Source organism: Schistocerca gregaria, chromosome 1 (assembly GCF_023897955.1).
Source record: "Schistocerca gregaria isolate iqSchGreg1 chromosome 1, iqSchGreg1.2, whole genome shotgun sequence".
Lineage (NCBI taxonomy): Eukaryota > Metazoa > Arthropoda > Insecta > Orthoptera > Acrididae > Schistocerca > Schistocerca gregaria.
This window is the reverse complement of record NC_064920.1, coordinates 675,193,922-675,206,534: the sequence shown is the minus strand read 5'-3', so window position 1 is coordinate 675,206,534 and position 12,613 is coordinate 675,193,922.

The window sequence follows — 12,613 nt, the reverse complement described above, 5'->3', positions numbered from 1 at the left end:
TTTAGATTTTCAGTTTACATCTTACATTTGCATGTCTGTGTATTAGTAAATTGAATGCGTCATGCGATAAAAATCACACGATAAAACAGTTAATAACAAAGGCAATAAGAAGCACATTTTTGCACATGATTCTGAGTAAGAATGCAGCATAGGGCAAGTCACCTCACTCAAAATACTTTGAGCTATTGTTTCATTAAAGCATGAGAGAAAAACGATGCCCATCAGTCTGCTGTAAGATCAGTCACTACAAGTGTTAAAAAGAAGGGTTTGAAACTACACGGCGCAAAATAATTAAGGGATCACGTGTTCGAAACCTCGTAATTGTCTCCCATTCCGACGCACAAGTTTGACATTTGGCTCAAAGGTGCCTACAACCATCGTCTGTATTGGTGCAGAAACGTGGCGCCCTGGGAAGTCGCTATTGTTGTCGGCGACGCTACAAACAGCATATAAGCGAGAAGAAAGGCCACAGCTCGGAAGTTCATGTGAGCTGCAAGATGTGGTAAGGACGTCACATTGGCAACAAATTTCACCACAATTCTTCTCGTAGCTTCCATGGACGTTTAAACGATGCGATGGACGTAACAACCTCTTTTACCCACATTTCATCCCTTCTTTGACACCTTTGCGCTGAAAGTCAGAACCGCGACACCTAGAGTTGAAATCAAATGGTTTTGTTATGGGTGTCCTAGGCAAACATTTCAGACACATCACCCAATCAGAAAGGACACGAAAAGGCCTCAGCGGTAGTGTAAAGGGCGGTCAGTGAAACCACTCCCTGCCCTCGGGCGTTGATTCCCACACATTTTGTGGTCTTAAACGACAGTTCACAATGTGATAGGGAACAGGACGACCTTCTTTACAACATTTGGTCAACTTGAATATGTATTTTAGAGCCGGCCGATGTGGCCGAGCGGTACTAGGCGCTTCATCTGGAACCGCGCGACCGCTACGGTCGCAGGTGGAATCCAGCCTCGGACATGGATGTGTGTGATGTCCTTAGGTTAGTTAGGTTTAAGTAGTTCTAGGTTCTAGGGGACTGATGACTTCAGATGTTAAGTCCCATAGTACTCAGAGCCATTTGAAACATTTTTGTATCTCAGAGAAGCTTTGAAGTAATGTTCCGTCGATTCACCCAACAAGTAAACTGTGGTAAGCCAGTTCTAACCATTTTTGTGCGTATTCAGTTTGCAAATAAACAATGTTAAGTAACCATTGACAAATTTTTAAGAATAAAAATTTGTGTAAAATTTAAAAAAAATGGTTCAAATGGCTCTGAGCACTATGGGACTTAACTTCTGAGGTCATCAGTCCTCTACAACTTAGAACTACTTAAACCTAACTAACCTAAGGACATCACACTCATCCATGCCCGAGGCTGGATTCTAATCTGCGACCGTAGCGGTTGCTCGGTTCCTGACTGTAGCGCCTAGAACCGCTCGGCTACTCTTGCCGGCTGTAGAATTTACCGTATAAGTTACGTCCTGTTTACATTACATTAGAAAACAGTGCCTCATCTGAATAATAATAAGAGAACATATAGTACGTACTTGAAATATCTTTTTTATTAGACGTTATTGATCTTTACAGCGCAATTTTTGAAAACACCGAACAGTTAAGGTCTTCATATAGCGAGGGAGATAGAAAAACATGCAGAATATTACAGAATATACAGAGAAATAACTGTGGCTGCTGCGACTTCTTTTCGTTTCTGTGGCTGCTTAAACATCGTATTGAGAATGGACGTAGTTATTCTAGTTGCACAGGTACACATTATATCTGAAAACCTATCTGGATCACAAAACATATTACGGAGTCAGCAGAACGACTTATCGGAAGATTTCCATAGCCTTTTAACTAAAAACCGCATGTCGTTTAGATAAATGGTCCTTCGTTTGAATCTTCCTGTGGTTTAGCGCAACTGTCCAGGATGTAACTAGCGTGACATTTCAGAATGTAGTGACGAACCAAATTCCTTGTAGGTAATGCAGCAAAGTACTACAGTTATTATGCTAATGTTAAAGGTAACTGAGCTCACGTTCTACAGCAGGTGGTGGATTTTAAATTTCCATGAAGCCTTGTGGCTGACCACCTTTCCAAGAATATGTCCTCCACGTCAGTGGTGTTTCCATCGTGGTGCGAGAGTAAAACATCGTTTGTAAGAGATCTCTTTGCAGACAGTGCAGTGTATACCGCAATGCAGGGTCAAACTGTAATTGTAAATGAATGTCTGATTTTCAATACTGCAGGGGGCTCTGCTGCATTTCTGAATTACTTCGTATATAACTAACAGTAAGATAAACTACTACGATGGCGGCTTACTGATATGAAAATAAGATTGCGAATTTAACGAATAGCACGTATTCAAAATATTCGCAGCTCATTTCGTAATCCTTTTTTCAGCATCTAGGGAAAATTGCATTTATTCAAGTGCAGCAGCTCTACAGAAGCTATAACATCAAAACTGTGTACTGGACGGGGACTCGAACAACTGATTCCGCCCTTCAACCTATGTGCGACCAAATTCAATACTCAACATCCAAGCGTGGTATTACATTGAAATCTTCGAACCGTTCCGATATATGCTTCATTTTATCAAAGATTGTCCACTCTAGTTCCATGCATTAAAAATCACGTAACTGAACGGCTACTGGCGGGTACAGTGGTGAAAACTTCTGCACAACTGTTGGAAAGTTTTGTAGAAAGTGAGGAAACATATTTTAGGGCTGACTTTGCTAAATGTCAGGTGTTTCTTGCCTACAGGAGTCCATAGGACTCCCGGTGAAATTTGCACAAGTAAGCATTACTGTATTTTTCAATCTATTGGAACTAGCCCAGTGAAACCATTACTAAAATAAGATACATGATGGCAGTAAGGAATGAAAAAATTATCTGAAAACAACTGACATATTTTGTAGTGCATCTGGAAAAAACAATGGGAACTGAAGTGGCAGATAGATAAAACCCTGTGCGTATTTGCAAAGTAATACTGTGTTCTACTTAAACATAGAGAAACCTACACAGATAACCACCAGTGATTTACCACAATTAGACTTCCTACTGGCAGGGAAGAAGAGCAGGCACGCAAGTAAACTTAGAAACGTAGGTCTTCACTATGGACATTCGACAAGTACGGACGTGGAATAGTCTACAGTTTTTTCTATTTTTATTAATTTATTTATACTTGAGATCAGATGGGGAGTGTACGCTGTTGGTTCTTTTCCATTAAAACCCAGGCAGCTGTGCACAGGCCAAGAGGTTCCCAATTGCGAATATTTGAGAGGAAATTACCAACTTCGGTATTTGCTTGATAATCAGGGACAGTCTCGCGATAGTCTCGGACGCATCTGGGGAAGATGGAGTATTTATTATTTATTTCTGAGGTGGTATTATTTGAGACAAAAATATTAGCGCGTATGTGTGTGTGTGTGTGTGTGTGTGTGTGTGTGTGTGTGTGTATGTATGTCGGTGTGAGAGAGAAAGAGAGACATAGAGGTAGAAAGAGCTTATTGAGTCTGCTATGAGCTAAATACTCGTAATCGAGAATAGTTTGCTAATGCTGTGTCTGCAGTACCTCGAGGCACAATGTTGTTAGTGCGCAGGTAACGTACTTTACTCCATGATCTAATACGTGTGTTAAGAATAATCTCCGATATGAATTCGTACGAAAATGAAAGAAAGATGCTGTAATATGTGTTTCACTCAAGAGCAACGTAAAAAAGGAGCGTGGTTTCATTTCATATCCGTCTTCCATGTAATGAGAAATAGAGTCTAAATGTGATAGATTCGAGTGGTTGTAATTGATTATTTCAGTTTTTATTCTACATGATCACTTCAACGATAACAAAACGTCTAAGAACATTAAATGAATAATGATTATGCATTTTTACTGATAAATCGACATAAATCGACGAACACTGAAACACTATAACACATCTCCCAAGAAACTTTTGTTGGAATCAATGTTATTAAAGAAAAGTTTGAAATTCCGACACTTTAATGTATTTGCAAAACGCGTACATGAGAGTGCATCCCTACGCCCAAAGAAGTGGAAGCTCATGTTGAAAGATGGACGGAAACGGCAGAAAGCTTCCTCTGCAAGAAAGAACGTACCCGAGAAATCTAACTAAAGCATGAGAATTTCATTGTTCTAGTGCATGTGCGCTCCTTCATAATGTTTCCTCCAGCTTTGCTTACCCATCAGTGTGTGAAAGGTGTGAAAGAGAAGTGGGGAAGAGATGCAGTCAGAGTTAATACAATGGAGAAGTGTTGTGAGTCGCCTCTGGATAACTCAGTCGGTTTATTGCATTCGATACGCAGTGATCTGTGTTCTGAGTATCGGCCAAGTACAAGCTGTTAGCAACAATTCTCACGAGAAGAGACTGAATGAAACGAATGACGCATACTCATCAGTTCACTGAATGTTACCGTTATTTTCATTTACAAAAACCACGACGTGAGTTATTACGTTGTTGGTTACAAAGAAACTGTCTCTTTGGCTGAACAGAACTGGAAAATTTGGTGCACCATAAGATACTTTAAGTTCCAAAGTTTCTACACGCATTAAAACACGACGGGCAGTCTGGTCGTACTACTGAGAGCTTCGCTTAACTTTGGTATAGCCGTGTGCTGACAGTTGGTCACTGTACTCGTGACATAGCAGTTACTGGCACTAATGCCAATGGAGATACGTGGGATACGGATGGGGAACGTCTGCAACGGCCGTGCTTGGGGGCCAGGGAGGGGGAGTTACCGCCAGGCAGACAGACTGGCTGGTCCAGTGGCCCTAAAAGTACCCAGCGGCCTTCACGGTCTGTCTACTGCTGACTGATTTATTGTACGCCTGCTACGTAATCATTTCAACGGCTTAACGCTGAAACCGCCACCACTTTGGCTCTCAGAAAAATTAGTTTTTTTCCGTGTTGGTTGAATGAAACATGGCATGAAGCATCATGGTGAAACTTCTATGTGGGTGTAAGTAATCACCCTTTATATTACAGCTTACACAAAAAGATTGGACTGCTCCTCGAAACAGAAATTTTGTTTGCTACAAAATAACAGCCTAAGTCGTTTTTCCTTACTTTTTGTGTGCGTCATTTTGAGGAACGGTATCTGCTTTGTGTTTTGCACAAAGCATTCGTTTGCAACATATACGAGGGTTGGAACTTAAATAGTGGCAACTATTTATGCACAACCGATACAAAAGAGTTACATGTTTGCACCTGTAACTGTCCTTTAAAGTAGTCACCAGCGTTGTGTAGAACCCGTTGCGCCTGCCGCTGTGGCCGAGTGGTTCTAGGCGCTTCAGTCTGGAACCGCGCGACCGCTACGGTCGCAGGTTCGAATCCTGCCTCGGTCATGGGTATGTGTGATGTACTCAAGTTAGTTAGGTTTAAGTAGTTCTAAGTTCTAGGTGACTGATGACCCTCAGATGTTACGTCCCTTAGTGCTCAGCGCCATTTGAACCGATGTGGAAGGCGTAGTATACCGTTAGCAGAGCCTATTCTGTTCTGTTGACGGTGTGACTGGAGCAGTCTACTGCCTGCCGAATATCTGCAACAGTTCTGAAGCGAATGCCACGAATTGGTTCCTTCATTTTCGGAATCAAATCAGAGTCACAAGGAGTTAAGTTCGGGGAGTGTGGTGGATGGCACAGTACATCCCAGTCCCATCGACCGAACAGAGCAGCCACAGCTCGTGCTGTATGCGTCCGCGCATTGTCGTGCAAAACGATGGGTGCGTTGCGCAGAAAGTGTCGCCGCTTCTTTCGCAAAGCTGATCGCAGGTGACGCTCCAAAAACACTGTCTGGCACATTCAATCTTGATCCAACTCCGTAGTTCCTGTTTTGAAAACGTACTGACACCGTTACGTTAGACGACTCGCTCACAAGTGACTGTATTTCATTCGACTGTGAGCACGCCGGTGACGTGGGACGGGCGAGTCCATTTGCTCGGAGGTAAGGTAGGTTATGCTATCAGCGATAATAGTAGATTCCCTTGCATAGTGTCTCCACAGCGGTGTTGCCACTATTTAAGTTCCAACCTACGTATATTCACATATATAATTAAAATGATTCATGTAAAGTGAATTAAACATTATTCCGTTGTCTGGATTGTGTTTCATTGCGTATCCGAGAAATGTTCGTTCTCTTCGATTATCTTTTAAAACAATCATTGATTCAGGGCGTTGCTTGCTACTGATCATCAGCGCGATCTATTATTCAACGTTCTGGACTACTTATCACTGTCTAGTTTGAAGCCTAACTACTGCAACTACTCTGAAGAACAAAGTACGTCTTATGAGGATCAAAGACTTTGTTACACGCTGTCATCCTCATCCTGCCGACAGCGTTCTGTAGACAGGGCATTAAAGCGGACAGTAGTTCCTGGTGTAAGATCCTCCAGCACCATAAATAGTTTTGGACTTTGCAGGTTAATGCACATACGTGGTGCATGAACAGTTACGCTTCTTACGTTATCCACAATGATTTGATGACTGTTATTAGCCTGGTGACACGTAGAGTAGCGGACAGCTTTTCTGGAACATGATTTGAAAAAAAATGTAGCAGATAAATTAAATAATGTTGAGACAGAATTATAGCAACTATATTTTAAACTGCGAAACGTTTCTAGTAGCTAATGGAAATTATAGTCATAATTTATTGGTCGTAGATTTCAGATTAAAACCTAAGAAATTGAAGAGAAGTAGGAATTTAAGGACATGGACCCGGGACAAAGTGGACTAACCATATGTTGTCGACAGTTTTAGCATCAAACAGTAACAGGAGGATAGCTTTGGGAAATAAAATGGTAATGGTAGCAGTAGGACAAGTGGGGAAAAAGATGAAATCGATGGAAAGTTATTGGATTTACACGAGATATTACATTTAATTTGCGAAAAGAGTAAAAAAACTTACAAAAATTAAGCATGCAAACGAGAACACAAACAATTAAAATCAAAACTGGCCAAAAGTGCAAATAGGGAAAGTAGTAACGGCGAGAAAAGAAATGCATCACAGTTTAAGCGCGCTTGACTATAGGAAAGAAAAATGCCACGCATTGGAAAGTTGTAGAAAACTTCGGAGAAAAGGAAAGTAGGTATATGGACGCGGAGGACTGCGACGCCAAAAGCATACTGGGGAAAGAAAGTCGGAAAATAGGAGGAATATAGAGGTTGTTCAATTTATCTGAAGACATTGAAATATCTCGGAAAGAACACAACGGATTCAAAAATATTTATAATTAAAATTTGTTCGTCTCGGAGACAGACATCCAGTGACACCAAAGTCGACCTCCTACTCCATCCCGAGTGAGCAACTTTGAAATGTTAAATGAGAACCCCCGTATTTTTACTGAAAATTGCCTAGGAAACCGGAAAAATCAGAATGGGTAGATAACTGTATGTTTGAAAATGCCATACAATGACACTTCGATTAACCCCACCCCACCCCCAACCCATCTCCACGGTGCGAGTATAGGATAGGCAATTATTTCATAACTTTTAATGGGACTGCAGTGCCCGTTGTGATAAATCGTAGTTTTCTACATGGCCACAGCGGCGCGTCGAGCAGTCCCTTTTACGTTTGGTCGGAGAAACACAACGTTGACAGCAAGGCGTCCCATTAAAAGTGAAACAACTGTCTATTCTACACTAGCACGTGGAGATGGGGAGTTAATTTAAGTCTCATCGGCTAATATTCTGAAACACAGTTTGCTATCCATTTTTAGTTTTCCGATTATAGCACCATCCGCCGCGAAACGAAAGAAATGTTTCAGACAAAACTTACGTATTTATTTCCATAGAATCAGAATATGGAATTAATAAATGGGTGTTTCTATTTAAGATTTCGAAGTTTTCACCACGAGACGAACAAATTTTAACTATAAATTGTTTGGATCCGATGTGTAGTTTTCGAGATATTTCAATGCACTCTTAGTCTCATAAGGAATTTGTTTGCAGCAGCATGGGCAGTGGCTTGGAAGTGGCTGACAGTTGTGGAGGCAGACATACACTCTAACAAAAATAAGATTGAAAAAAAGCGACGCATCACGAAGAAGTTATCTGAATAGGTCAGAAATCGGTAGACAAACGAATGACTGCAGTTTCAGAAAAAATCTCTGCTTTATTCAAGAGAAAGAGTTTCACATATTGAGCAAGTCAGTAATGTTTTGGTGCACCTATGACTCATATGCAGGAGGTTAAACGACTTGACCTTGATTGATAGAGTCCTTGGATGTTATCGTGATCAATATCTTGACATAACTTTTCAATTGGCGCGTTAGATCGCTAAAATGCTCCTACCGATATCAGTTACTGAGAGATCGGGTGACATTGTTGTCCATTATAGGGTTTGGTAAGGACGAAGAGAAGAAGTAGGTTCTCCCGCCACGTGCGGGAGGCCATTATCTTGCTGATATGTAAGCGTAGGATGACTTTCCATTTAGGGAAACAAAACGGGGCGTGAAATATCGTCAACTGCTGTAAGGGGGTGCCGGACGACTTTCAGCACAGCGGTACGTTGACGATATTTCACGCCACGTTTTGTTGCCCTAAATGGAAAGCCATCCTACGCTTACATTTCAGCATGATAATGGCCGCGGGCGCGTGGCGAGAGAGTCTACTTCTTGTCTTCGTGCTTGCCAAACCCTACCTTTGCGAACAAGGTAGTCAGATGTCTGTCTAATTGAGAAAGTTTGAAGCATTATCGACAAGCTCGTCCGACCAAGTCGGGACTTTGACGATCTACTTCTTCAATTGGCCAGACCATGGCACGATATCCCTCGACAGCACATCCAACAACTCTTTCAAGCAATGCCAAGACGAATAACTGCTTGCATAAGGGCCAGAGGTAGACCAACGCGTCATTGACTTGCTCAGTTTGTGAACCTCATTCCCTTGAATAAATCATCCAAATTGTAATCATTTGTTTGTGTGTACGTGGACATCGCATGTACCGATTTCGTCCCATTCGGGTAATTGCTTCGCAGCGCGTCATATTTGTCTTAGAGTGTACGTTTCTGTAATTAACTCTACTTTGTTACCAAAAACTATTCAACACTAACGACAATTCACTTATATACAAGAAACGTGTCTTGTATTAAGAAGTAATGATAATAACATAAGAACAAAATATGCTCAAAGTGTTATACATAACAAACGTGCCTGATACGAAGAAACTATACTAAGAAACTAAGAATAAAATACCCTCAACAGCTAAAATACGGACAACTAAACAGTCTTTAAAAGAAGTGTGCCGCGGTTGACACGGGACCGTTTCTCGGATGTCAACAGTGCAACTTCGAATTCTTCAGTGCCCGTACGGACTGCCGTCAGGCTTCACGCACCGAGGAGCAGAGAAAGGCGCTTACGGACAGAACGGCTTCTGGCGCCAAGATGGTGTGGCCAACACTGAATAGGCGGCCGGCCATGATGCTCCAGACAGATAGCAACGGCCTCTGCTGACACTTTGAAGTCTTACCGGGTGTATTTTTATAAATAAAGATCAACAAAAGCAAGACGATGATCATGGAATGTAGTGGAATTAAGTCGGGCGATGCTGAGGGAATTAGATTAGGAAATGAGACACTTAAAGTACTAAAGGAGTTTTGCAATTTGGGGAGCAAAATAACTGATGATAGCAGAAGTAGAGATGATATAAAATGTAGACTGGCAATGGCAAAGAAAGCGTTTCTGAAGAAGAGAAATTTGTTAACATCGAGTACAGATTTAAATGTCAGGAAGTCGTTTCTGAAAGTATATGTATGGTGTGTAGCCACGTATGGAAGTGAAACATGGATGATAAATAATTTGGACGAGAAGAGAATAGAAGCTTTCGAAATGTGGTGCTACAGAAGAATGCTGAAGTTTAGATGGGTAAACCACATAACTAATGAGGAGGTATTGAATAGGACTGGGGAGAAGAGGAAGAAGCGACCGGTTGGTAGGACATGTTCTGAGGCATCAAGGGATCACAAATGTAGCATTGGAGGGCAGCGTGGAGGGTAAAAATCGTAGAGGGAGACCAAGAGATGAATACACTAAGCAGATTCAGAAGGATGTAGGTTGCAGTAAGTACTGGAAGACGAAGAAGCTTGCACAGGATGGAGTAGCATGGAGAGCTGCATCAAACCAGTCTCAGGACTGAAGACAACAACAACAACAAATAAACTTGAATCAAATTGTTTTTATTAAAGGCACTATGGCTGAGAATTATTGTTTGGTTTATTGGCTTTAATAAAAGTTGTTTAGAATAACCCCTGTAGGAGAAACAACGAGATCAATAACGTAACTTCAAAAGGAAATCTGCAGTACACTCCAAAACACTACAAACGCATTAAGTGAACTAAAAGCTGTATAAACATTCTGCATTAAGCGCTGTCCGAGAGTACATTGAGGCAATCCAGTGCAACCTTTTGGAGACTCAAGTACAGGACACAAGTACAATGCACAACACTGCCACAAGACTTTCGCGGGCACCAGAAACAATCCTGACCTGCCTGTCGGCACTTCACTGTGCAGTCGTTGCTGCCTTGTCTCTGTTGTCCTCTCGATAAGCCGCCAGCCATCCTCCCCATGTCGCTGCCCACGTGCCCCGTTTGCTCTGCTGCTCGCGGCATGACTGCATTATTTGTAAACTGAAATGGATCACTGCTGTCAGCTGCAGTGGGACATTACGCGGAATCAGCGACGACGAGTGAAAATGTGTACCGGACCGGCATTTGAAAGCGGTACCTCCTGCTTACTAGGCAGGTGCGGTAACCACTACGTCATCCGGGACACAGTGTCAGCGCAACTGCGCGGACTGTCTCGGCACGCCTCATGGTCGATCCACACTCCCACCGAGCACCATCTATCCATAGTCCCTGTCCATTGACTCCATGTTCGTTACTGAGATTCACATAGGTGATCGGATGTATTTGTGCTTCCTCACTGAAGAAGGTGGCTCCATTGTCCGGCTCAGACACCAAGCATCAATATAAGACTGCATCAGCTCGCAACCTCGTTAGCACCGATGGCACCTGCTGCGGTCGTCCTAGAAGGGGATCGCGCCTTCTCCTCATCACCGATTTCGCCCACGTTTATGATACTTGTAGGGCTCAGGATGACGAACGTCGCTAAGAAAATACAATTTTTGGCCCCTCTCGAATGTGGTATGACCTATTGGTATTAGTGTAGTTTTCAGGCAGCGGCTGGCACTGCAGGAAAAATACATAACGATAATCCGAAGCTCGTTGGCTCCAGTCAGTACGTGGACGATTTTTTATTTTTCATTTTCAGTTTTTATGTTAATTATATTGTAAATAAATCGAAATAACGCTCAGTATATTGTATTTATGAATATATTCATAAAATCCATTAAAACGAGAGGCAAAAGAAAATTCGGGATTGCAGACAAATTTCCGTTAATGGCCTGTACCTTCAGCGTAAATAAATCGAAATAATGCTCAGTATATTGTATTTATTAATATATTCATAAAATCCATTAAAAAGAGAGGCAAAAGAAAATTCGGGATTGCAGATAAATTTCCGTTAATGGCCTGTACCTTCAGCGTCCACGAGCACTCTGCAAAAAAAGGGAATGTAATTAAGGCGTACAGAACTTCGTTATCGATGATATGCTGCCTAACTGTGTGATGAGAGAGAACCTTTTATGAATCTAAACCACGTCTCTTTTTCTATAATAACTTTAAAGCGACTATTTAATTGTAAAAAGGCGGCGTTTGCTTTCTGTACAAGATGCCGAGAAAATTACTGCAACTCCTCCTTTTAAGATGAACAGCATACTACCACGCGTAAACTATCAAATGAAAAATAATGAAACTAATTTTGTATACTATGTTCTCTTATACGCGTTACAGTCCTCTGCTGGAAATTTATTTGCAATCCCAGATTTTCGTTTGCCTTTACGTTTCAAGCCCTTTACGAAAATATTAATAAACACAATATCCTGAGGAATATATCTATTTTATTTGCAGGGACTCGTCCCAGCGACCGTCATATTACTGTTCCACACTTCCCGCTAATCCATGCCCTGCCTGGATATCACGCTAAAACAAATTTCGCATGCCTCCTCCGGCACTCGTTAAAAATACGATTTTGTTCCAAACGCTCCGCATCTTCAGCTTCCATTCCGTCACTTTCATTTATGGTCAAGCACAGCTTATACCACACATCTAGACGAGTGGACACTGTTCCCTTAGGTGTTTTCAGGTGCCACCTACGGAGCACCGCGGTAGTCACGGAACAATCTCCCCGCCAAAACTAGTTGTCTTACACTACATTTTTTTTAAAGACATGCTCAACAACCTCAGACATCAACAACAATTTAATAATCCCAATGCAAACCACTTTTCGCACTTACAAGGAGAACACGGCAAGTGTTTCCAGAAATTTCGCTCAGCAGAAAAGGGGTCAAAATATGCAAACACGTATCTCGGCTTTTAAGTAGATACTCGACCGTTCCTCAAAAAGCAACGGTCAAAGTTTTTGAAGTTATTGCGACATCCTTTATGTGCATTTGACAGTGCTATATCCTCAGAAAAATTGGTGGGATCGTGGTTAGAGACGCTGCTTCCTCAGCTTGTGCTCAGTGTTCGAAACCCGATTATTGCT